The sequence below is a fragment of the Henckelia pumila genome, chromosome 4 (assembly GCF_033568475.1).
Source record: "Henckelia pumila isolate YLH828 chromosome 4, ASM3356847v2, whole genome shotgun sequence".
NCBI classification, from domain to species: Eukaryota; Viridiplantae; Streptophyta; class Magnoliopsida; order Lamiales; family Gesneriaceae; genus Henckelia; species Henckelia pumila.
In genome coordinates, this window is record NC_133123.1 from 132,569,724 (window position 1) to 132,594,634 (window position 24,911).

General features: G+C 41.8%; 1 non-coding gene across 1 annotated transcript; it reads right to left on the bottom strand.

The window, feature by feature from the left end:
- Positions 1-23,422: 23,422 nt before the first annotated feature.
- Positions 23,423-23,528, bottom strand: LOC140870158 (small nucleolar RNA R71). Its single transcript, XR_012147134.1, has one exon. It is a non-coding gene; the product is annotated as a small nucleolar RNA R71 (small nucleolar RNA).
- Positions 23,529-24,911: the final 1,383 nt, after the last annotated feature.

Below are 24,911 nucleotides of genomic sequence, written 5' to 3' on the forward strand. Positions count from 1 at the left end.
AGGGTTAATGATACCAATATATTGTCTAGGACTAGGATCAGAGCTTATTCATTCCCAGACTAGTGTTAGCTATATGTAAGTACTAACCAAGTTATCCAACTGAACATACATGTCTATATGTCAGATTTTATCTGTCGTGTGATGCATGTTTTTTTATTATCGTGCCATATACGTGGCATTGCATATCACATTGTGTATGTTGTCTTTTGAGACAGTTGTTTGATTGATTGGGGCCACTCAACCCTTGTTTTTCTTTGACGTTCGGGTATCGAAACCACCCATTGGTACGATGGCGCAGAGTGTTATGGTGGTTCGGAACGTTGCATGTTCAAAGTCTAATAATGTGTGTGAACCACCCACTACTTATTTGGAACATATAGTGCTACACACTTAGGTGCATACATACTAAACATTAGTTTCCGGTATTTGATCCCAGATCGCCAGTATAAGTTCATGAACATGCATTTAGATATCATACTCATACATTACGTACAAGCAATTAATCGTTCGCGCCATTGTTTTTATTATAGGGTGTCATATTCTCACACGATATTGAGGGTCTCAGCCGTTTGTTTCTTGGATTATTGAATGTTGGGAGTCGCATTCGTCGATTATGGTAGTCATGGACATATGTTGTTCACGATCTTGGTTGATGTAGGGGCAACCTTTAATGCGGCACGGAGTGCTACACAACATGGCACCTCTAAACTGAGCATGATTGATCTTATATTAATCTTTGGCATCCAATATATTTGCATATATTCATCATATATAAATGTATACACATACTTCCTACATGTCGATTTATTGCTCACGTCATCTGATAGTCGTGTTTTGTTTGCATATTTTAATGTCATTTTGTTAGTGTTTTGCATACATTCATATGTCTTTGTTCATGTTTAATCGTAGTTTTGTTTTATGCATGCATTTAGCTACATAATCTACTCCCGGGTTTAATGTGTAGGAATTAGCAAGTTTTAAGAAGAAATCGGATTTTTGCAAAGTTTCATGCGCTCGATCGGATATACTCATAGGATCGAGCGCGACATCTGAAGATTTAAGGAAGTAGGTAACGCATTTTTCATGCGCTCGATCCAAGGAACTCACGCGATCGAGCGCGGCCGAGGAAATTCAAAACAGTGGGTTCGTAACTTTTCATGCGCTCGATCCAATGAACTCATGGGATCGAGCGCGCTAGTCTGTTCGGGAAAGATTTTGTAATTTTGGAAACTCTTTTATTTCGAACTCTAGTTTTTATTAGGCTTTTATTCCATTTTTGGGAGAGGATTATCAGACTTTGACATCTCTCTAAGGCGGCTAGGTTTTGTTTGACAACTCTCTCTTAAGATTTCTTCATTTCTTTTGAATTTTTCTTGAGTTTTTTATGAATCGTTGTAGCTAAACTTTTATTATTGGTTGAGGGAGACGAAACTTTGTTATAATTTATTCATGAGATTCGATTTTCATTGTTTAATTCTTATTGAGTATCAATAGTTGATCTGTTTTATTTCATGTTTGTATGCGAAATTTTCAGATTGACCATCTTAGGATTTTGCTATGCAAACTATAGCTAATATAGAATTCAAATCCGTAATTGTTTGAATTAACTAATTTGCGAAGCAACTACGTTTAATATTTTCTGCTGTTGAATTTATTAAATCGTAGGAACAACTTTTAACTAGATTAAATACAGCCGTTGGTGTATGTGTTGTCTAGATTCGTCAGTTTTACTTGTTTGAATGCTACTTTAAATTTAAATCTAGATCACTGGAATCCGGATTAATTTATTGGTAAGGGTTAATCTAGAACACTGGTGTCTAATTAACTAAGATTAAGGTGAAACAGAAATTTGATTTTCAATGATGAATATTTGATCAGATTAATTATTTTTAGGGAATCGATGATTGAATGAATAAATATCAAGGGTGTAGTCGACCGATACTAAGGCTTGTCTCTTATTGATCTCTCCAGTTAAATTTTCATTATTGCATGTTAGTGATTATATTTATCTTTAATTGCTTGATTTTTAGTAGTTAATCCAAAAACTAAAAAACTCCCTTTGTTTTATTTAGAACACATTAAATTTATCTTTCCTCGTGGAAAGATCCCTACTCACACTACTATATATTCTTGGTTATCTGATTGAGTTGGGTAATTTGGGCGCGATACGACTTAGCGCTGCCAAATTTTGGCGTCGTTGCCGGGGAACGGTGTTTAATTTATTGTGTTCTTTTTTTTATTTTTGTTTTGTTTTGTTTAATATAACTCTCCTATCTTTTCTTTGTTTCTAGTTCTCTCGTTCATGCTTTCAGGTGATTTTGCTGAATAAGAATTTCTTTACGACCCAGAAATCGAAAGGACTTTGCACAGGCGAATGAGAGAAATTCATAGGCAACAACAAGGGGAAGCTGCTCGAACTGCATTTCCAGAAGAAGAAATGGCGGCTAATGCTAATCTGAGTCTTAGACAATTGGGCACTCCTGATACCAATCAACAACCCTTATGCATTACTTTTCCTACATTAGAAAATAATGCCACTTTCGAACTTAAATCTGGATTGATTCACTTATTACCCTCCTTTCATGGTCTTGTAGGTGAGGACCCGAATAAACATCTAATGGAATTCCACGTGGTTTGCACGAGTATGAAACCCCATGGAGTGACAGAAGAGCAGATTCAGCTGAGAGTCTTTTCTTTCTCTTTGAAGAGTGCTGCTAAAGATTGACTATATTACTTACCCTCTGGTTCTATCACAACTTGGACGGAGATGAAAATAATCTTTCTGGAAAAGTATTTCTCAGCTTCTAGAGCTGCGAACATCCAGAAGGAAATCTATGAAATCAAGCAATACTCAGGGGAATCACTACAGGAATACTATGAGCGGTTCAAGAATGTAGTAGCCCGTAACCAAAATAAGTAATTAAGGAATTAATCATAATTACTTGGGAATGGTTCGGAAGCTCCGAACAGGATCGAAAGCTCCGAAGGAGCGATCGGAAGCTCCGATCGAATTATGTCAGGCATGACGTGTGGCAGGATCGGAAGTTCCGATCACCTCTATCCGAATTCAACCAGTGAGATTTTGACACGTGGCAGATAAGCGAGATCGGAAGCTCCGATGTCGGGATCGGACGTTCCGATCGTGATCGGATGTTTCGATCGAGAAACGGAGGTTCCGATCGTCGTCTATAAATAGGGGGTGCCGAGCTCACATTTGAATGCACCAATTCCTCTCTTCTCTCTCAATTCCTTAGCCTTCTAACTCAGATCTAGGGAATTCTAGGCGTCCCGTGGGGAATTCGAAAGTGGCATAGCGATCCAGGCGTCGTAGCAGAGCTGTGGCCTAGTTTTGAGGCACTCGACATCAAAGGGCTAACGACGGACGAAGGTATAGCTTTTGCTTTCTATAAATATTTAGGAGTATGCAATAGCTTAGTTAAGGCTTTTAGAGCACTTTAATGATAGTAGTATCATTTGGCAATGTAGAGCAGACTATAGGCGTGGACCTAGAGTTGGTAGAGCTTGCACTGATTTGAGGTACGGAAGTACTGTTCGAGATATCCTGACTGAGTATGCATGTATTATGTGACTGCATAGTTTATATGTCATTGATTTATGCTGCATTCATTTACATACTGAGCTATCTCCTTCGAGATGTCTGTTAGTAGGTTTTTCCCTATCCTGTTAGTGGTTGGACTTCCATCGATTTGGGTCCGGCATATCCACTGGTATTATGGTATGGGAGTCACCTCCTGAAGCGACGACACAGTGTGCTACATACCAGGGCCCGGTCTGTCTCTTGTTGGAAAAAACTGGCGTTCAGATCAATCACGATTGATACCCGGTGCAGCGGAAGTTTAAAAATTTTATTATGGAACAATTCCATAGTGTGAGTATCAACCGTTCAACGATTAAATTATAAGTGTGTGTAAAATTAAATAACAATTATTAAATTTTACCTTCAATCTCGAAGCGAGATTATTGGACACCACACAGATTTCTCTGCGCTTCTTGTATCTCCCAGGAACTGATGAACTCCTTCTATCAGGTCCACGAATAGAGGTTTAATCCCTCTGATAGATTGCACTAGAAAATCTATCAGAAGTTTTCTGCGAAGAGAATAACGAATTTGATTCGCTAATCCTGTCTGCAATTCAAAAATCACAGACCGGAAAATCTCTGACAGAGAGGGAGGGGCGGCCGAATACTGAGAGAGGGAGGCTAGGGTTTTCGATTTTTGTCTCTCAAAATTATGACCTGTTGTGTGTAATTTCTGTACTGCAATAACTTATTTATAATGCAGGCCACTAACACCTTAGGGCCCATTAGTCATAAGTTGAGGCCCGACAGGCAAAGCCCGCATGTTCAGAAATTAATATAAAATTCATCGTGACTCCGATTGATGAACCGATTTCACCAATGTGCACAGAAACCATTTCTGCATATTTTAAAGTCAAGATAAATTTTCCTGAATCCGAATTAAGTGATTTCCAAAAATGTCCATCCCTATGTCATTTTAGGAAATCCTACTCCCTTACTCTTATTTAAGAAGTCCAACTTCTTTATTCATTAAATTTAACTCTTTAAATTTAACTATCTCAACGGGGATTAAAACTCCATTACACTGTGTGACCCTCAATGGTTCAGGGATACAGCTAGCCGTGTGCTCACAACTCCTTGTGACTCGGAACAACACTTTCCGACTTGCCCAACGAATCATGGTAGAGCGCCTAGCAACATCGCCCCATGATTCCCTAGGTATCACTGATAGTGCCTACAAGAACCAGTAGATTTTGGTTAGCGTACAGTACGGTCCCTTCATCCATATATCCCGATCGAATCAACAACCATTGGTATATCGAGAGTCGCTCAAGATTCGATAACTATGCAATACATCTTGAAGATCAAATTAGTGACATCGCATGTGCTACTAAGAAACCATTTCTTAAATCACATCAAGTACTCTGGCCAGAGATTTGTCACACTAATATCTCCTCAGATCGCATAGGATATCCACACTCGCAAGTATGTGGTGAATCCTTGACAACAATGCATCGACTCCTATATGTGTTGTAATTGTACCCAATCCCGACACCTGATGACCCCCATAGAGTCGGTAAACGAGTCAAAGCACAGTACTAGCATATAGAGTCTCCATGATGTTTCAAGTCGTAAGGACTAATGGTGTACAACCAAAACCGCGGACTTTATCCACTCGATAAGTGATAACCACTTGGAAAGTCCGGATAGGGTAGTTCGATTATTCATCCTATGAATATCCATTTGCATGCTTCGAACATCTCCATGTTCCCTACCAATGAAACGTGGTACTCCGCATCGCAAATGCTAGTCTCAAACTCGAGCGATCCTTATCCTTATTCTCGGACGGCTCAATCGACTAGGAACGGTTTTAGAATATACAGTGACTATAAGACATGTTTCATGATAGACATCTCCATGTTCTACCACATCTTACATACACTATAGTACATTCAAGGTCTTTATCAAAACAACAATAGTATATCACAATATAACAATATGAAGAAAGATAAAGTCATTGCCATTAATAAAAGTGTAAATAATATTAAACAAAAGATTGTTTGTACAAAGAGTCATCAAAGCCCATAGCCACAAGTTGGCTCACTGGGCACCCACTCTTTCAATCTCCCACTTGCCCTATAGCCAACTAGTCATACTACGTAGACCCATTGCTTCGCGATGTTTGTCAAACAATGGTCCCGGCAAGGGCTTCGTAAGTGGATCAGCGATATTGTCTGCAGAGGCCACTCGTTCGACAGTGATGTCTCCTCTTTCCACAATCTCCCGGATGATGTGGTATTTCCTCAGTACGTGTTTGGATCTTTGATGAGACCTTGGTTCCTTTGCTTGAGCAACGGCACCCGTGTTGTCACAGTACACCGGGACTGGACCAACAAATTCAGGAATGACGCCCAACTCTTGGACGAACTTCCTTATCCAAACGGCCTCTTTAGCAGCAGCTGATGCTGCAATGTATTCAGCCTCAGTGGTGGAATCCGCTGTGGTGTCCTGCTTGGAACTCTTCCAAGAGACAGCACCGCCATTGAGCATGAACACAAATCCAGAGGTTGACTTCGAGTCATCCACGTCACTTTGGAAGCTAGAGTCGGTATAGCCTTCCAATTTCAGATCTCGTCCTCCATATACCATGAACATATTCTTAGTCCTTCGTAAGTACTTAAGAATGTCCTTCACGGATTTCCAATGCATTTGACCGGGATTAGCTTGATATCTGCTCGTGACACTCAGAGCAAATGCTACATCCGGTCTGGTAGATATCATCCCATACATGATACTACCTATAGCTGACGCATATGGTACATGTGTCATATTCTCTATCTCTGCATCAGTCTTGGGACACATAGACTTGGATAGAGAAACTCCATGACACATGGGTAGATGTCCTCTCTTGGACCCATCCATTGAAAACCGTTTCAATATGGTATCGATGTAGGTTGATTGTGTGAGTCCTATCATTCTCTTAGATCTATCCCTATAGATCTGTATCCCAAGAATGTAGGATGCCTCACCCAAATCCTTCATCGAGAATCTACCTGATAACCATATCTTTGTTGACTGCAACATCCCTACGTCATTCCCAATGAGTAGGATGTCATCAACATAAAGTATTAAGAATGTCACAGCATCCTTAACTACTTTCTTGTACACGCATGGTTCCTCCGGGTTCTTGATGAAACCAAAATCTTTTATTGTTTCATCAAATTTCTGGTTCCAACTTCTTGATGCTTGTTTTAGACCATAAATTGATCTCTGAAGCTTGCATACCTTATGCTCGCTTCCCATGGATGTGAACCCCTCAGGCTGCTTCATATAGATTTCTTCCTTAATGTCTCCATTAAGAAAGGCAGTCTTCACATCCATTTGCCATATCTCATAGTCATACCATGCAGCTATGGCAATAAGGATTCTTATGGACTTGAACATTGCAACTGGTGAAAAGGTTTCATCATAGTCAACTCCTTGTCTTTGAGTATAACCTTTTGCCACCAATCGTGCCTTGTAGGTCAATACCTTACCATCAGGCCCAAGCTTTCTCTTGTAGATCCATTTACACCCTATTGGAACAATTCCATCAGGAGGATCTACTAAAGACCAAACTTGGTTTGTATGCATCGAATCCAATTCAGACTGCATAGCTTCAAGCCATAAATTTGAATCCGCATCAGAAATTGCTTCCTTGAAGTTTCTTTGATCACATCCAATGTCGGGTTCATCTTGATCCCCTTCAAGAAGAAGACCATATCGAACAGGAGGTCTAGAAGTCCTCTCGGATCTTCTAGGTTCAGGCGTGTCCGGTAATGGTTCCTGCGGCGTAGGATCGTTATTTTGTATTTCGGGTTCTTCTCGAACTTCTTCGAGTTCCATCATCTCGCCTTTCTTATCCAATAAGAACTCCTTCTCCAAGAAGGTGGCATTCCTAGAAACAAACACCTTTGTTTCAGCAGGATAATAGAAATAATATCCGATTGAATTCTTCGGATACCCTACAAAATAACATAAGCTGGATCGACTATCCAACTTATCTCCCACTGTCCGCTTCACGTAAGCAGGACATCCCCAAATCCTCAAGTACGAATACTTAGGAGCTTTGCCATTCCATAACTCGTATGGTGTTTTGTCCACTGCTTTAGTGTGGACGTTGTTCAACAACAATACCGCCGTTTCAAGCGCATAGCCCCAAAACGAAGGTGGAAGTTCAGTGAAGCTCATCATGGATCGAACCATGTCCAACAAAGTTCGATTACGACGCTCCGATACACCATTAAGTTGTGGTGTCATAGGAGGAGTCCACTGAGAGAGAATCCCATTCTCTTTTAGATAGTCCAAAAACTCGGTACTTAAGTATTCTCCACCTCGATCCGATCGAAGTGCTTTAATACTTTTACCTAGCTTGTTTTCTACTTCAGCCTTGAATTCTTTGAACTTTTCAAATGCTTCAGACTTATATTTCATTAAATATAAATACCCATACCTTGAATAATCGTCAGTAAAGGTAATGAAGTAGGTGTGGCCATATTGAGTCCCAACTCTAAATGGTCCACAAACATCTGTATGGATCAAATCCAACAGATTTTGACTACGCTCAGGTTTCCCCTTAAAAGGAGATTTAGTCATTTTTCCTTTTAGGCAGGATTCACAAGTAGGTAGAGAGTTAATATCAGACATATCAAACATGCCCTCTCCCACTAGCTTGTTCATTCTGCTTGAGGAAATATGGCCTAGCCTAGCGTGCCAAAGGTTTGCCGGGTTTTGACTATCGATTTTCCTTTTGTTTGCTGTTGCCGGTTTATCAGCATAATTTATTGGAACGTCTTTTAGTTTTAAGTTGTATAGATCGTTTTCAAGTTGTCCATTTCCAATCAAACATTCATTCTTGTAAATATTGCAAATCCCATTCACAAAATTGCAAGAATAACTATCTCTATCAAGCATAGAAACAGAAATAATGTTTTTAATCAAATCTGGAACAAATAAAACATCTCTCAAAAAAACTTAAAATTGTTCTGCAAAAATGTCTCCTATAGCTTTGGATTTATCTCTGGAACCATTCCCGAGCCTTGACTGGGTCTCACCCATCCTTAGCCTATTACTTCTTGTCATCATTTGCAACTCATTGCAAATATGAGATCTACATCTGGTATCCAATACCCAAGAAGTAGTATTAAGAAAAACATTTTAATGTAAAACATACCCTTTGCAGTTCGCAACTGCTTGAGGTATTCCTTGCAGTTACGTTTCCAATGACCGGGTTTCTTGCAGTGATGGCAAACTTGTTTAGACTTGTCCAATTTTGCATGTAACATTTGGCCTTGAGATTATGGTCCAACCATTTCTCTAGTTCGGCCAACCTTTCGGCAGTTACATCAGCCGGGGCTGTTTTCGGAGAAGCCTTTTCTAACACTTTAGAAAATCTTTTCCGAACTTAGGACAATCTTAACTTATGGAATCATTCTGTATTGTTTGCGCCAGTAAGTTTGTTTTGTTGGAGAATAGAAACATGTGGATTACTGAGATGAAACAGACAATTATCGATGATTGTTTAAGCAATTTACTAAGACATAAAATAGGCGAAATTTATTCTATGAATCTCACTCCCACTATTTTAACGATTTCACTACCCTCTAGTGAAAACGGAAAACTTTTTTCTTAGTGAGAACATGGAGTCCAATTGACAAACTTATGGTCCCGAATAATATCAGCCAACCATAATTCTCAAAAGGTAGAGCCCAATTGCTTCCAAAGCAACCCCCATGTATTTACCTCATGTCCAATAAGGGCCCAATAATATGACGCCGTTTAAAGTGACATGTCAAGATGACCCATCAATATTAAGTTGTGATGGACGGTCGCCATGTGGATCCCCCAATAATATGAGCCGATCCCATGGGAGTTCCACCCAACTTACAACATTTGTCGATCCAATGTACAGCTTTCCGACGAACGGGCCCCCCCAATAATATGAGCCGGACCGTATCCGCTGGTAGCATCACATACATTGACCGTTGATGGAAGGTAGGAACATTTAAACAAATTTAAATTTCCTTTATTTATCTTGATATCAATTTTAAATCATATTTAAAATGAGGGATTTTAATTATAAAAAATTTGTCTCATCATAATCATTTTATTGCATGCTTGCCGGATTCACGCAATTATGTCTAAAACATGCATACAATCATAATATCATATATTATATAGGATGATCGATTCCATTTCTAATTGACCCGTGGTTGCCAATCACGAGTCTTAGTCCAATCCTAGGTAATATGCAGTATGCAATGCAATCCTATTACATGTGCTTCCAATTTACATTTCTTCAGTCTTTATTGTCTGCTGGGCCCACCATCTTCAAATCTTGATCTCCCACTAAATCTAATGTATTTACAATAAATAACAATGACAAGTAGGGGATACATTTTTAGGGGGTGGGAACGGGCCATAAACCAAGCCCACTTTTATTACATATGACATTCATACTGGGCCATAAACCAGGCCCATTAATAAAACCAACAACAATAAAAACAAATGTAAATTCCTAACATACACCTACAAAATTGGTCATGGCAATCGATCATCCTTATCCAATAACATTTAATTCAAATTAATTTATTGGATAACATGCAGTGGCAATTCAAATTTAAACAGGATAAAATCATATTTTATATATAAAATCTTATTTTACATATAAAATCATATTTTATCTCTTTATCAAATAAAATCATATTTTATCTACAAAATCCAATTTTATAGATAAAATCATATTTTACTTAATATATCCATAAGATCAAATCTTATCATCAATTGTACCAAAAATAATTGATTTCAAAATTCAATTTAAGGATAAAATATTAAAATTTTCAAAAAATTCAAATTTATCCAAAAATCAATTTTAAAATTTACGGACTCGAACAATTCGATCCGAAATCTCGTGAACCAATCAAAAACAATTTTTGACCGGACCAAAAATAAAATTTTAACACATTAAAATTAATTTTAAATAAAAAATTTAATTTTTTCCCGCGGGCCGCCCGGGACACTCCCGGGCCGGCCCGCACCCGTGGGCGCGGGCCGGGGCAGCCCGGCTGCCCCTTTAGGGCAGCAACAGTTGCTGCCCTGGCGGCGCCTGGTGCCGCCCCTGGGCGGCGCCGAGCGTCGCCCCTGGGCGGCGCCGTGCGCCGCCCTGGGCAGCGCCCAGCGCTGCCCTGGCGGCGCTGAGCGCCGCCCCTGGGCGGCGCCGTGCGCCGCCCGGGGCAGCAACAATTGCTGCCCCACCGGGCAGCGATCCAATCGCTGCCCGGGTTTTGCCCCGAAATTTTTTTTTTTTTATTTAAAAATATTTATTTTGTTTCAAAAACCGAGACTCAAAAATTTTTTTGTGCAATCGATTAATTTAATCGTTTGATTTGAGCAACCTGGCTTTGATACCACTGTTGGAAAAAACTGGCGTTCAGATCAATCACGATTGATACCCGGTGCAGCGGAAGTTTAAAAATTTTATTATGGAACAATTCCATAGTGTGAGTATCAACCGTTCAACGATTAAATTATAAGTGTGTGTAAAATTAAATAACAATTATTAAATTTTACCTTCAATCTCGAAGCGAGATTATTGGACACCACACAGATTTCTCTGCGCTTCTTGTATCTCCCAGGAACTGATGAACTCCTTCTATCAGGTCCACGAATAGAGGTTTAATCCCTCTGATAGATTGCACTAGAAAATCTACCAGAAGTTTTCTGCGAAGAGAATAACGAATTTGATTCGCTAATCCTGTCTGCAATTCAAAAATCACAGACCGGAAAATCTCTGACAGAGAGGGAGGGGCGGCCGAATACTGAGAGAGGGAGGCTAGGGTTTTCGATTTTTGTCTCTCAAAATTATGACCTGTTGTGTGTAATTTCTGTACTGCAATAACTTATTTATAATGCAGGCCACTAACACCTTAGGGCCCATTAGTCATAAGTTGAGGCCCGACAGGCAAAGCCCGCATGTTCAGAAATTAATATAAAATTCATCGTGACTCCGATTGATGAACCGATTTCACCAATGTGCACAGAAACCATTTCTGCATATTTTAAAGTCAAGATAAATTTTCCTGAATCCGAATTCAGTGATTTCCAAAAATGTCCATCCCTATGTCATTTTAGGAAATCCTACTCCCTTACTCTTATTTAAGAAGTCCAACTTCTTTATTCATTAAATTTAACTCTTTAAATTTAACTATCTCAACGGGGATTAAAACTCCATTACACTGTGTGACCCTCAATGGTTCAGGGATACAGCTAGCCGTGGGCTCACAACTCCTTGTGACTCGGAACAACACTTTCCGACTTGCCCAACGAATCATGGTAGAGCGCCTAGCAACATCGCCCCATGATTCCCTAGGTATCACTGATAGTGCCTACAAGAACCAGTAGATTTTGGTTAGCGTACAGTACGGTCCCTTCATCCATATATCCCGATCGAATCAACAATCATTGGTATATCGAGAGTCGCTCAAGATTCGATAACTATGCAATACATCTTGAAGATAAAATTAGTGACATCGCATGTGCTACTAAGAAACCATTTCTTAAATCACATCAAGTACTCTGGCCAGAGATTTGTCACACTAATATCTCCTCAGATCGCATAGGATATCCACACTCGCAAGTATGTGGTGAATCCTTGACAACAATGCATCGACTCCTATATGTATTGTAACTGTACCCAATCCCGACACCTGATGACCCTCATAGAGTCGGTAAACGAGTCAAAGCACAGTACTAGCATATAGAGTCTCCATGATGTTTCAAGTCGTAAGGACTAATGGTGTACAACCAAAACCGCGGACTTTATCCACTCGATAAGTGATAACCACTTGGAAAGTCCGGATAGGGTAGTTCGATTATTCATCCTATGAATATCCATTTGCATGCTTCGAACATCTCCATGTTCCCTACCAATGAAACGTGGTACTCCGCATCGCAAATGCTAGTCTCAAACTCGAGCGATCCTTATCCTTATTCTCGGACGGCTCAATCGACTAGGAACGGTTTTAGAATATACAGTGACTATAAGACATGTTTCATGATAGACATCTCCATGTTCTACCACATCTTACATACACTATAGTACATTCAAGGTCTTTATCAAAACAACAATAGTATATCACAATATAACAATATGAAGAAAGATAAAGTCATTGCCATTAATAAAAGTGTAAATAATATTAAACAAAAGATTGTTTGTACAAAGAGTCATCAAAGCCCATAGCCACAAGTTGGCTCACTGGGCACCCACTCTTTCATCTCTGTTATGTGATCCTTGACCTCGAGTTTATAGGGAGTTCACTTTGCATGCATGTATACTCATACTCTCGTACTGAGGTTTTATACTCACGTCTCGTACTCTGTGTTTCTGGACACCCTATTCCATGGGGCAGGTTTGCGATTGGACGAGGCAGGTGGATCCAAGAGGGGCTAGGCAGTGGTTGGCCAGCTGGAGCTTCGTCTAGGTTTTATTTCTGTTGTTTTGGGTTGATACAGTTATTCGATTTGGTTGTATAATATTTGGATAAATTACAGATTCCTTTCCTTGGGATTGTATTTGTTTATGGTTTCCGCAAGTTTATTCTGATATCTGTTTAATTAAGTTAATTGCATGCCTAAGTTCTGTTTAGTAGGTGATCCAGATAAGGGTCACTACATTTATGGTATCAGAGCATGCAAAAGTATTCTTGGGATTTAGTCTCATCATGAGGTATTTTTGTAGATGGCAAACTACGATGATTAGAGTAGTCACGGAAGTGGAGGCGGTCGTTGGGGCGATGCCGATCGAGAGCGTCGTCGAGAACGGCGTCATCGTCATCATGACGACGAGCGTTTCACTGTGCGTCGATTCTTAGCTATGGGTCCTAAGCCCTTAGTTGGAGGTGAGCCTCCGGAGGAAGCTGAGAACTGGTTGGAACGCATGGAGACGACCTTTCAGACATTGCACTGCACCAAGGATCAGAAGATGGAGACACTGGGCTATCTTCTAGAGGGACGTGCCCGCAGGTGGTGGAGGATTACTTCTGCACCTTTGGTTTCGGTTAGAGGAGTGGCCACCTGGGCCGAGTTTCGTACAGCTTTCTATAAGATGTATTTTCCTCCTGCTCTCCGACAGGCAAAGGCAGGTGAGCTTCTGAGTCTGCGTCAGGGAGCCATGAGTATCGAGGAGTATCAGCAGAAGTTTCTCGATCTGTTATCTTATTGTCCGGAGATTGCTGACAGCTCCCATATGAAGTATAACATGTTCCTTTAGGGCCTTAACCCTGAGATCCATGACCGTGTGGCGGTTGACGACGACATGTCCTACGAGGGTTTGGTGAGCCATTGTCACCAGGCGGAGGACAGCATTCGGCGGAACAGGTCTTTCTCTCAGTCGAGACCTGCTAGTTCTTTGGGTCCCCGTGCCCAACCTTTCAAGAAGTCTGGATCTACTTCTTCTTCCTATGGCTCTGCTGGTGTTGTCCGTTTTGGTAGGAAGGACAAGTGTGATCACTGTGGGAAGAACCATCCATCCGACAAGTGTCGTAGAGCTTCTGGAGCTTATTTTCGTTGCGGCGAGGTGGGTCATATCCGGAGGGATTGTCCACTATCTGGGGGAGGCGGTTCTGGTTCTGGTTCAGGATCTGGTTCTCAGGCCACCGTTCAGCAGAGGTCGCAGGGACAGCCTGCTGGGAGTTCTCATTTGAGGCCACGAGCTTCTGGCCAGGTGTTTGCCTTGAGGCATGATCAGGCAGTGGAGGAGAATGAGAAAGTCATCGCAGGTACATTTATGCTTTATGGTATACCTGCTCTTGTACTTATTGACACTGGTGCATCTCATTCCTTCATTTTTGCACGTTTTGTTAAGAGGCATAAGTTACCATGCATTGCACTAAACGTAATGATGTCTGTTTCTACTCCGACGGGTCAATCTGCTTTGGCTAAGCGTCTAGTGATGGGTTGCCATTTAGAGTTCGAGGGTAACATTTTGATTGCGAATCTCATGGTCCTGGCGATGGACGACTTTGATTGCATTCTAGGGATAGATATGTTGACTACCTATCGAGCTTCAGTGGACTGCTATCAGAGATTAGTACGCTTTCATACGGAAGGGAGTGAGAGCTGGTTTTTCTATGGTGAGGGAGCGCGACCCCCGATGCCTTTGGTATCAGCTTTGAGAGCCTGTCGAGCTCTAGAGTCTGGCGGGGAAGGCTACCTTATCTATTGTAGTGACCCTTACCCGGATCACCTACTAACAGAACTTAGGCATGCAATTAACTTAATAAAACAGATACTAGAAATAATCTTGCGAAAACCATAAACATTATACAATCCCAAGTAAAGGAATCTGTAATTTATCCAAATAATATACAACCAAATCGAATAGCTGTATCAACCTCAAAACAACAGAAATAAAACCTAGACGAAGCTCCAGCCGGTCAACCACTGACTAGCCCCTCTTGGATCCACCCGCCTCGTCCAATCGCAAACCTGCCCCATGGAATAGGGTGTCCAGAAACACAGAGTACGAGACGTGAGCATAAAACACTCAGTACGAGAGTATGAGTATACATGCATGCAAAGTGAACTCCCTATGAACTCGAGGTCAAGGATCAGATAACAGAGACAGACCGGGCCCTGGTATGTAGCACGCTGTGCCGTCGCTTTAGGAGGTGGCTCCCATACCATAATACAAGTGGATATGCCGGACCCAAATCGATGGAAGTCCAACCACTAACAGGATAGGGAAAAACCCTACTAACAGACATCTCGAAGGAGATAGCTCAGTATGCAAATGAATGCAGCATAAATCAATGACATATAAACCATGCGGTCACATAATACATGCATACTCAGTCAGGATATCTCGAACAGTACTTTCGTACCTCAAATCAGTGCAAGCTCTACCAACTCTAGGTCCACGCCTATAGTCTGCTCTACACTGCCAAATGATACTACTATCATTAAAGTGCTCTAAAAGCCTTAACTAAGCTATTGCATACTCCTAAATATTCATAGGAAGCAAAAGCTATACCTTCGTCCGTCGTTAGCCCTTTGATGTCGATGCCTCCAGAACTTGGGCACAACTCCGCTACGACTTCCGAACGCCTCGCCGACCGCCGGGTCAAGCCTAGGAAGGCTAGAACAACTCGAATAGACTAGAAAGGAGAGGAAAATACTCGGAATTGGCAATCGGAAATGAAGCCTCGACCCTCTATTTATAGACAACGATCGGAGCTTCCGATCCTCGATCGGAACGTCCGATCCTGCCATCGGAGCTTCCGAAGATCCTGATCTGCCACGTGTCAAAATATCACTTGTTGACTTCGGATAGGGGTGATCGGAGCTTTCGATCCTGATCGGAGCTTTCGATCTTGCCACACGTCACGCCTGACGTAATACCATCGGAGCTTCCGATCCTGCATCGGAGCTTCCGATCCTATTCGAAACTTCCGAACTCACCTTCGGAGCTTCCGAACTCTATCCAAGTAATTATGATTAATTCCTTAATTACTGATTTTGGTTACGGGCTACTACATTCTCCCCCACTTAAGATATTTTGTCCTCGAAATCAGATCTTAAGTACTGAATGTAATACAGAAATCAGAAACATTCTTTATTCAAATCAAACGTTTACAGAGTTTGCAACTGAATACAACTTAAGAATGAAATCAAAACAACTCAGGATGGTCTTCACGCATCTTGTCCTCAAGCTCCCAAGTAGCTTCCTCAGTGCCTCGACGCTGCCACTGAACTAAAACCAAAGGAATGACTTTGTTCCGCAAAACCTTATCCTTATAATCCAGGATACGAATAGGTTTCTCAACATAAGTCAAATCCTTGTTCACCTGAACCTCAGACCGCTGCAGAATATGAGATTCATCCGCCACATACCGTCGCAACAGAGATACTTGGAACACGTCGTGAATACTGGATAGATGCGGTGGCAAAGCTAGTCGATAAGCCAAATCGCCAATGCTTTCCAAAATCTCAAACGGACCGATAAACCTGGGAGATAACTTGCCCTTAAGGCCAAATCTGAGAATCTTGCGGAAAGGTGACACTCTCAGAAACACTTTCTCCCCGATATCGAACTGCAAAGGCCTACGCTTGATATTAGCATAGCTGGCCTGACGATCCTGTGCAGTCTTAATCCGTTTCTTGATCTGATCGACAATGTCTACCACCTGCTGGATAAGCTCCAGTCCCTCAGTCTGTCTCTCCCCCACTTCTTTCCAGAAGAGTGGAGTACGACAATGTCGCACATACAACGCCTCAAAAGGTGCCATCCCAATACTAGTATGATAGCTGTTGTTGTACGCGAACTCGATCAACGGCAAATGATCCTGCCAGGCTGAACCAAAATCCATGACGCACGCTCTAAGCATATCCTCCAAAGTACGGATAGTGCGCTCTGACTGACCATCAGTCTCCGGATGATAGGCAGTACTCAAACTGAGAGTAGTACCCATCGCACGCTGAACACTCCCCCAGAATCTAGAAGTAAACCTGGGGTCCCGATCGCTGACAATGCTCACAGGCACTCCATGAAGTCGAACGATCTCCTGAATGTACAACCGAGCCATATGATCCACATTGTACTCCCGGCTATAGGCAATAAAATGCGCTGACTTGGTGAGTCGGTCCACCACAACCCAGATAGCATCACAGTTCCTCGGAGATACCGGCAAATGGGTCACAAAGTCCATTGTGATAAACTCCCATTTCCATTCAGGAATAGGCAGACTGTGAAGCAATCCTCCAGGTCGTCGGTGCTCTGCTTTGACCTGTTGACACACCAAACATCTCGAAACAAACTGATAAACACTGCGTTTCATACCCTTCCACCAGAAACGAGTACGTAGATCCTTGTACATCTTGTTGCTTCCAGGATGAATACTCAACTTAGTGCGATGCGCCTGAGACAAAATCTCTTCTCGCAACTCTTCATCCTGCGGAATCACAAGCCTACCAGACAAACACAGAAAGCCATCTGACTGATAATGAAATCCAGACGAGCTACCCTCGTTAGCTAGACGAGCTAAACGTTGGGTCTTCGAATCAGACATCTGAGCATCTCGAATCCGAGAATACAAAGCTGGCTCAGATAATATCGCAAACATCTGGATACTCTGCATACCTTTCTTATGCTTGAAGGTATATCCCGAAGTACAACAGTCACTGATCGCACTAGACATCAAACAAGTCTGAAGTGCGGATAGTCGCATCTTGCGACTCAAAGCATTAGCGGTGAGATTAGCAGCTCCCGGATGGTACTTAATCTCGCAATCATAGTCCTTAAGCAAGTCCATCCAACGTCTCTGCCTCATGTTCAATTCCGCCTGAGTGAACAAATACTTGAGACTCTTATGGTCGGTGAAGATCTCAAATTTCTTGCCATACAGATAATGACGCCAGATCTTCAAAGCGAACACAATGGCTGCCAACTCCAAATCATGGACTGGATAGTTGTCCTCGTGAAGCTTCAACTGTCTAGAAGCGTATACGATCACATGCCCATTCTGAGTCAGAACACAACCTAACCCCTGAAGAGAAGCATCAGTGTATACCACATACCCTCCAGATCCTGACGGTAATGCCAACACCGGCGCAGAAGTCAACCACCGTCGAAGCTCACAGAAATTCTCCTCACACTTGGAGGACCACTCGAAATCCACACCCTTGCGGGTAAGCTGCGTCAAAGGTCGAGCTAGTTGAGAGAAGTTCAGAATGAAGCGACGATAATACCCTGCTAGACCCAGAAAACTACGGATCTCAGCAACTGTCGTCGGACGCGACCAATTAAGTACCGCTTCAATCTTGCTTGGATCAACAGAAATCCCCTCCCTGGATATGATATGGCCAAGAAAGACCATCTATCCATCCAGAACTCACACTTGCTCAGCTTGGTGTACAACTGCTCATCTCGAAGAGTCTGCAGTACCAACCGCAAGTGAGAAACTTGCTCTTCCGTATTACGCGAATACACCAAGATGTCGTCAATGAAGACCACGACAAACTTGTCCAAATACTCCCTGAAAACACGGTTCATCAGATCCATGAATATAGCCGGCGCATTAGTCAAACCAAATGGCATCACTAGGAACTCGTAATGCCCATAGCGAGTACGAAATGCAGTCTTGGCTACGTCCTGATCACGGACTCTCAACTGATGATACCCAGATCTCAAGTCAATCTTGGAGTAAACTGACGTGCCCTGTAGCTGATCAAACAAGTCATCAATACGAGGCAACGGATACTTGTTCTTCACAGTGACTCGATTCAGGTGCCGATAGTCAATGCACAGCCGCATTGACCCATCCTTCTTCTTAACAAAGAGAACAGGAGCTCCCCAAGGAGATACACTAGGACGAATGTACCCCTTGTCCAAAAGATCCTGTAGCTGATTTTTCAACTCACGCATCTCTGACGGAGCCAGACGATACGGTGCTCGAGAAATAGGCGAAGTACCCGGCATCAACTCTATGCCAAACTCGACTTCCCTAACAGGAGGAAAACCCGGAATCTCATCAAGAAATACATCTGAAAATTCATCCACAACAGGAATGCTCTCTATCCCAATAATCTCTGCGGACAAATCAACTGCATAGATAAGGTAGCCTTCCCCGCCAGACTCTAGAGCTCGACAGGCTCTCAAAGCTGTTACCAAAGGCATCGGGATTTGCGCTCCCTCACCATAGAAAAACCAGCTCTCACTCCCCTCCGGATGAAAGCGTACTAATTTCTGATAACAGTCCACTGAAGCTCGATAGGTAGTCAACATATCTATTCCCATAATGCAATCAAAGTCGTCCATCGCCAGGACCGTGAGATTTGCTAACAGAATGTTCCCTTTGAACTCTAAAGGGCAACCCATCACTAGACGCTTAGCCAAAACAGATTGGCCCATCGGAGTAGAAACAGACATCACTACGTGTAGTGTAATGCATGGTAACTTATGCCTCTTAACAAAACGTGCATAAATGAAGGAATGAGATGCACCAGTGTCAATAAGTACAAGAGCAGGTATACCATAAAGCAGAAATGTACATGCGATGACTTTCTCATTCTCCTCCACTGCCTAATCATGTCTCAGGCCAAACACCTGGACAGAAGCTCATGGCCTCAAATGAGAACTCCCAGCAGGCTGTCCCTGCGACCTCTGCTGAACGGTGGCCTGAGAACCAGATCCTGAACCAGAACCAGAACCGCCTCCCCCGAACAGTGGACAATCCCTCCGGATATGACCAGTCTCTCCACAACGGAAACAAGCTCCAGAAGCTCTATGGCACTTGTCGGATGGATGGTTCTTCTCACAGTGATCACACTTGTCCTTCTTACCGAAACGGACAACACCAGCAGAGCCAGAGGAAGAAGTAGATCCAGACTTCTTGAAAGATTGGGCACGGGGACCCAAAGAACTAGCAGGCCTCGATTGAGGGAAAGACCTGTTCCGCCGAATGCTATCCTCTGCCTGGTGACAACGGCTCACCAAACCCTCGTAGGACATGTCGTCGCCAACCACCACACGGTCATGGATCTCAGGGTTAAGGCCCTGAAGGAACAGATTATACTTCATCTCTGAGCTATCAGCAATCTCGGGGCAATAGGATAGCAGATCAAAGAACCTCTGCTGATACTCATTAATAGACATGGCTCTCTGTCGCAGACTCAGTAGCTCGCCTGCCTTCGACTGTCGGAGTGCAGGAGGAAAATAAAGCTTTTGGAAAGCTGTGCGGAACTCGGCCCAGGTGGCCACTCCTCTCGCCGCAATAAAGGGTGCAGAAGTAAACCTCCACCACCTGCACGCACGTCCATCCAGAAGATAGCCCAGGGTCTCCATCTTCTGCTCCTCGGTGCATTGGAAAGTCTGAAAATTCGTCTCCATGCGGTCTAACCAGTTCTCCGCATCCTCCGGAGACTCACCTCCAATTAAGGGCTTAGGACCCATAGCTAAGAATCGACGCACAGTGAAACGCTCATCGTCATGATGACGATGACGCCGTTCTCGACGATGCTCTCGGTCGGCATCACCCCAACGCCCACCAATACTGCCATGAGAACTCTGGTCATCACGATTTGCCATCTCAAAAATACCTCATGATGAGACTAAATCCCAAGAATACTTTGCATGCTCTGATACCATAAATGTAGTGACCCTTACCTGGATCACCTACTAACAGAACTTAGGTATGCAATTAACTTAATAAAACAGATATTAGAAATAATCTTGCGGAAATCATAAACATTATACAATCACAAGTAAAAGAATCTGTAATTTATCCAAATAATATACAACCAAATCGAATAGCTGTATCAACCTCAAAACAACAGAAATAAAACCTAGACGAAGCTCCAGCCGGTCAACCACTGACTAGCCCCTCTTGGATCCACCCGCCTCGTCCAATCGCAAACCTGCCCCATGGAATAGGGTGTCCAGAAACACAGAGTACGAGACGTGAGCATAAAACGCTCAGTACGAGAGTATGAGTATACATGCATGCAAAGTGAACTCCCTATGAACTCGAGGTCAAGGATCAGATAACAGAGACAGACCGGGCCCTAGTATGTAGCACGCTGTGCCGTCGCTTCAGGAGGTGGCTCCCATACCATAATACAAGTGGATATGCCGGACCCAAATCGATGAAAGTCCAACCACTAACAGGATAGAGAAAAACCCTACTAACAGACATCTCGAAGGAGATAGCTCAGTATGCAAATGAATGCAGCATAAATCAATGACATATAAACCATGCGGTCACATAATATATGCATACTCAGTCAGGATATCTCGAACAGTACTTTCGTACCTCAAATCAGTGCAAGCTCTACCAACTCTAGGTCCACGCCTATAGTCTGCTCTACACTTGATAAGTGCATTTTGTGCACGTAATTTGTGTTGATATTATTGGATAATTGCTTGGTTTCGAGCTGTATTATGTGGAAGATGTTGTTGTTTTTGTGGATGTCAGGAATTACAGGAAATAATGAAAGTATGATAAAAAAAATCATAGAAGTCAAGTAAAGAGCGAAGTAAGCGAAGATGGTTCGTAGTTTGAAGAAATTTGGACAGACGACTATGCGCGCCCGCGCCTGTAATGGAGCGCCCGCGCGTCAACAGAAGTGATTCAACAATTTATCCACAGGAGACTATGCGCGCTCGCGCCTGTTGTGGTGCGCCCGCGCGTCGGAGTCTGTATTACGAAGTGCTGTGTTTAATTTTGGGAAATTTTGGATACTTTTGGAAGGTGTTTGGACGAATCTTAAGGGTATATTTTAAGGATTTTTTTTAGACCTAAGGAGGCGGCGGCTATTATACAAAAAATTATCTTGAGAGAAAAGTTGAAAAGGTTTTCGATCGAGATTTGGAGTTGTTTGGAACGAAGACAAAGACTTTTCGACCGGACACGGAAGAAACACTTCGGATTTGTTATCTTTACTTTATTTTTTTTCTTTTGAGATTGAATTATGTTTGAATTTTTGAATAGGATTTATATTTTTATGAATTTTATTATGAACTAAACTTTTTAAGTCTAGAGGTAGATGTAGCCTGGTCAAGACATATTTATGAATGGTTGATTTTTATGAATGAATTCTTCTAAATTAATTGTAATTTTAGGTTTGATAGTATTTTCAATTTACTGGCCATAAATTGATTTGTCATATTTATTCAGAATCCGGCACTCGGGAGAGGGGATTTAGAATAGGATCAATATAATTCACACTGTTAATTGTTTATTTGACTCGGGAGAGCTCATAACTTTAATAGAACTTAAAAAGAACATTGTTTCACACATATAATTACAAGTAGATTTTGTATAGGGATATTGAAATCGATCTGTAATTGATACATTCTATTTGATACTCGGGAGAGGGAAATAGTATAATCTATGTGTTCTTGGTTATTAATTTACATGAATTCATGAAAATAGATTGATTGAGATTAAATATAGTTGAGACCAGGTGAAATCAAACCTCTAGACTATTTTCCTTTGATTGATAATCTTTACAGGATAGTGTTTGTGTGCGTTTATCATTTTTCTATATTTATTTACTTTGTCATCAACTCTCTAAAGTGTAATTTTCTAAATAAAATTAAGACTATTATAATTGCAAGTATTGAATATTTTCAAATTATTCCCTGTGGGATCGACACTCTATTTTTCACTTTACTAAAACTTGACACTCGTACGCTTGCGAGTAATTTTTCACAACAAGTTTTTGGCGCCGTTGCCGGGGAATAATTTTGATTATTTTTTAATCTTGTTACCAATTAGTCGAAGTTTTAATTTAGAGCTTTTCTTTATTTTAATCTAATTACTAATAATTTGTTATTGTTCTTAATTTCAGTCTATGCGAAGATCTCAAAGTGCGAATTCTTTGTTCTTTGATCCAGAGATTGAACGAACTGCACGAGCTTTGAGAAGAGCTAGGAGAGAAGAACAATTTAACATGGCTGAAGAAAATGTTAATGAATTGCCCTTGGTGCCAATTAGAGATCATTTCAGGCCGACGATCCAGGCTCACTATTCTGGAATCGCTCGAGGGACAATAAATGCCAACAACTTTGAGTTGAAGCCGGCATTAATCAACATGGTTCAGCAGAACCAATTCAATGGAACTGCCACAGCTGACCCTCATTTACACTTGCGCACTTTTCTAGAGATTACTGATACTGTTAAAATAAATGGTGTTTCTGAGGATACAATACGCTTACGTTTGTTTCCTTTTTCTCTTAGGGACAAAGCACGGAGTTGGCTACAGGCATTGCCACTAGGACGCATAACAACTTGGGAGGGCATGGCTATGAAATTCTTAGAGAAATTCTTTCCACCATCCAAGGCAACCCAGCTAAAGATTGAGATCAGTACCTTCCAACAGCATGATTCTGAACAGCTATATGAGGCATGGGAAAGGTACAAAGATTTGTTAAGGCGTTGTCCTAATCATAATATTGCAGATTGGGAAGAAATAGAGTTTTTCTACAATGGATTAAATACGCATACAAGAATGTCGGTGGACTCTGCTGCTGGAGGTACTATATTTGCCAAGGACCCCGTTCAAGCTTATGATATGCTGGAACAGATGACTATCAATAGTTATCAATGGCCATCTGAACGTACGGGAGTCAAGAGGGGAGTGTACAGTGTGGATTCTCTTACATCCATTACTGCACAGTTATCTGCGTTGAGTACACAAGTTTCTTCTCTGAACAAAGTGAATATCACAGAACCTGCAGGTGTATCGGTTGCCATAGAAGAATCTCATCCACCGGAGGAAGCTCAATATATCAATCCCAGAGGCTATGGAAATTATCGAGGTAACCCTCCTCCTAATACTTATCATCCTGGTTTACGTAACCATGAAAACTTTTCTTATGCCAACAACAAGAATGTGCTGAAAAACCCCCTCCGGGATTCAACACCGATCAAGGGGAAGGTAAAGCGTCGTTGGAAGATGTGGTGTCTACATTTGTTACTGAATCTAACAAGCGAATGTCGAGGAATGAAACTCGAATGGACAGCATGGAGACACACATGTGCAGTTTGGGAGCTATGATGAAATCCATGGAGACACAGATTGGACAGCTTGCATATGCTCTGAAGGATCAAAACAGAGGGCAGTTTCCAAGCAATACTGAAGTGAACCCAAAAGAACAATGTAAATCAGTTGAGTTAAGAAGTGGGAAGAAGTTAGAAGCTGAATAAAAGTGCAGAGAAAAAGAAGTAGAAGAATCAGTGGCTGAAGAAATTGTGGTTGAAGAGCCCAAGAAGGAAGCTGACTCTAAACCGATGTACAAACCGCAACTTCCATACCCACAGCGGTTTAAGAAGAAGGCACTTGATGAGCAATTTTCCAAGTTTCTAGATATCTTTAAGAAGATACACATCAATATTCCATTTGCAGATGCCTTGGAACAAATGCCTAACTATGCAAAGTTCATCAAAGATGTAATGTCCAAGAAGAGAAGACTGCAAGACAATGAAGTGGTAAATTTGACAGAAGAATGTAGTGCAATCCTGCAGAAAAAATTGCCACAAAAGCTTAAGGATCCAGGGAGTTTTACTATCCCTTGTTTTATTGGTGGTTCTAAAGTTAATAGAGCGTTATGTGATTTAAGAGCAAGTATTAATTTGATGCCTTTTTCTGTCTACAGGACCTTAGAGCTTGGAGAAGTTAGGGCAGCCACCATCACTTTACAGTTGGCTGATCGAAGTCTCACATATCCTCGAGGTATTGTGGAGGATGTTTTGGTGAAGGTCGACAAGTTCATCTTTCCCGCAGATTTCGTAATTTTAGACATGGATGAAGATGAAGAAACTCCTTTGATCTTTGGA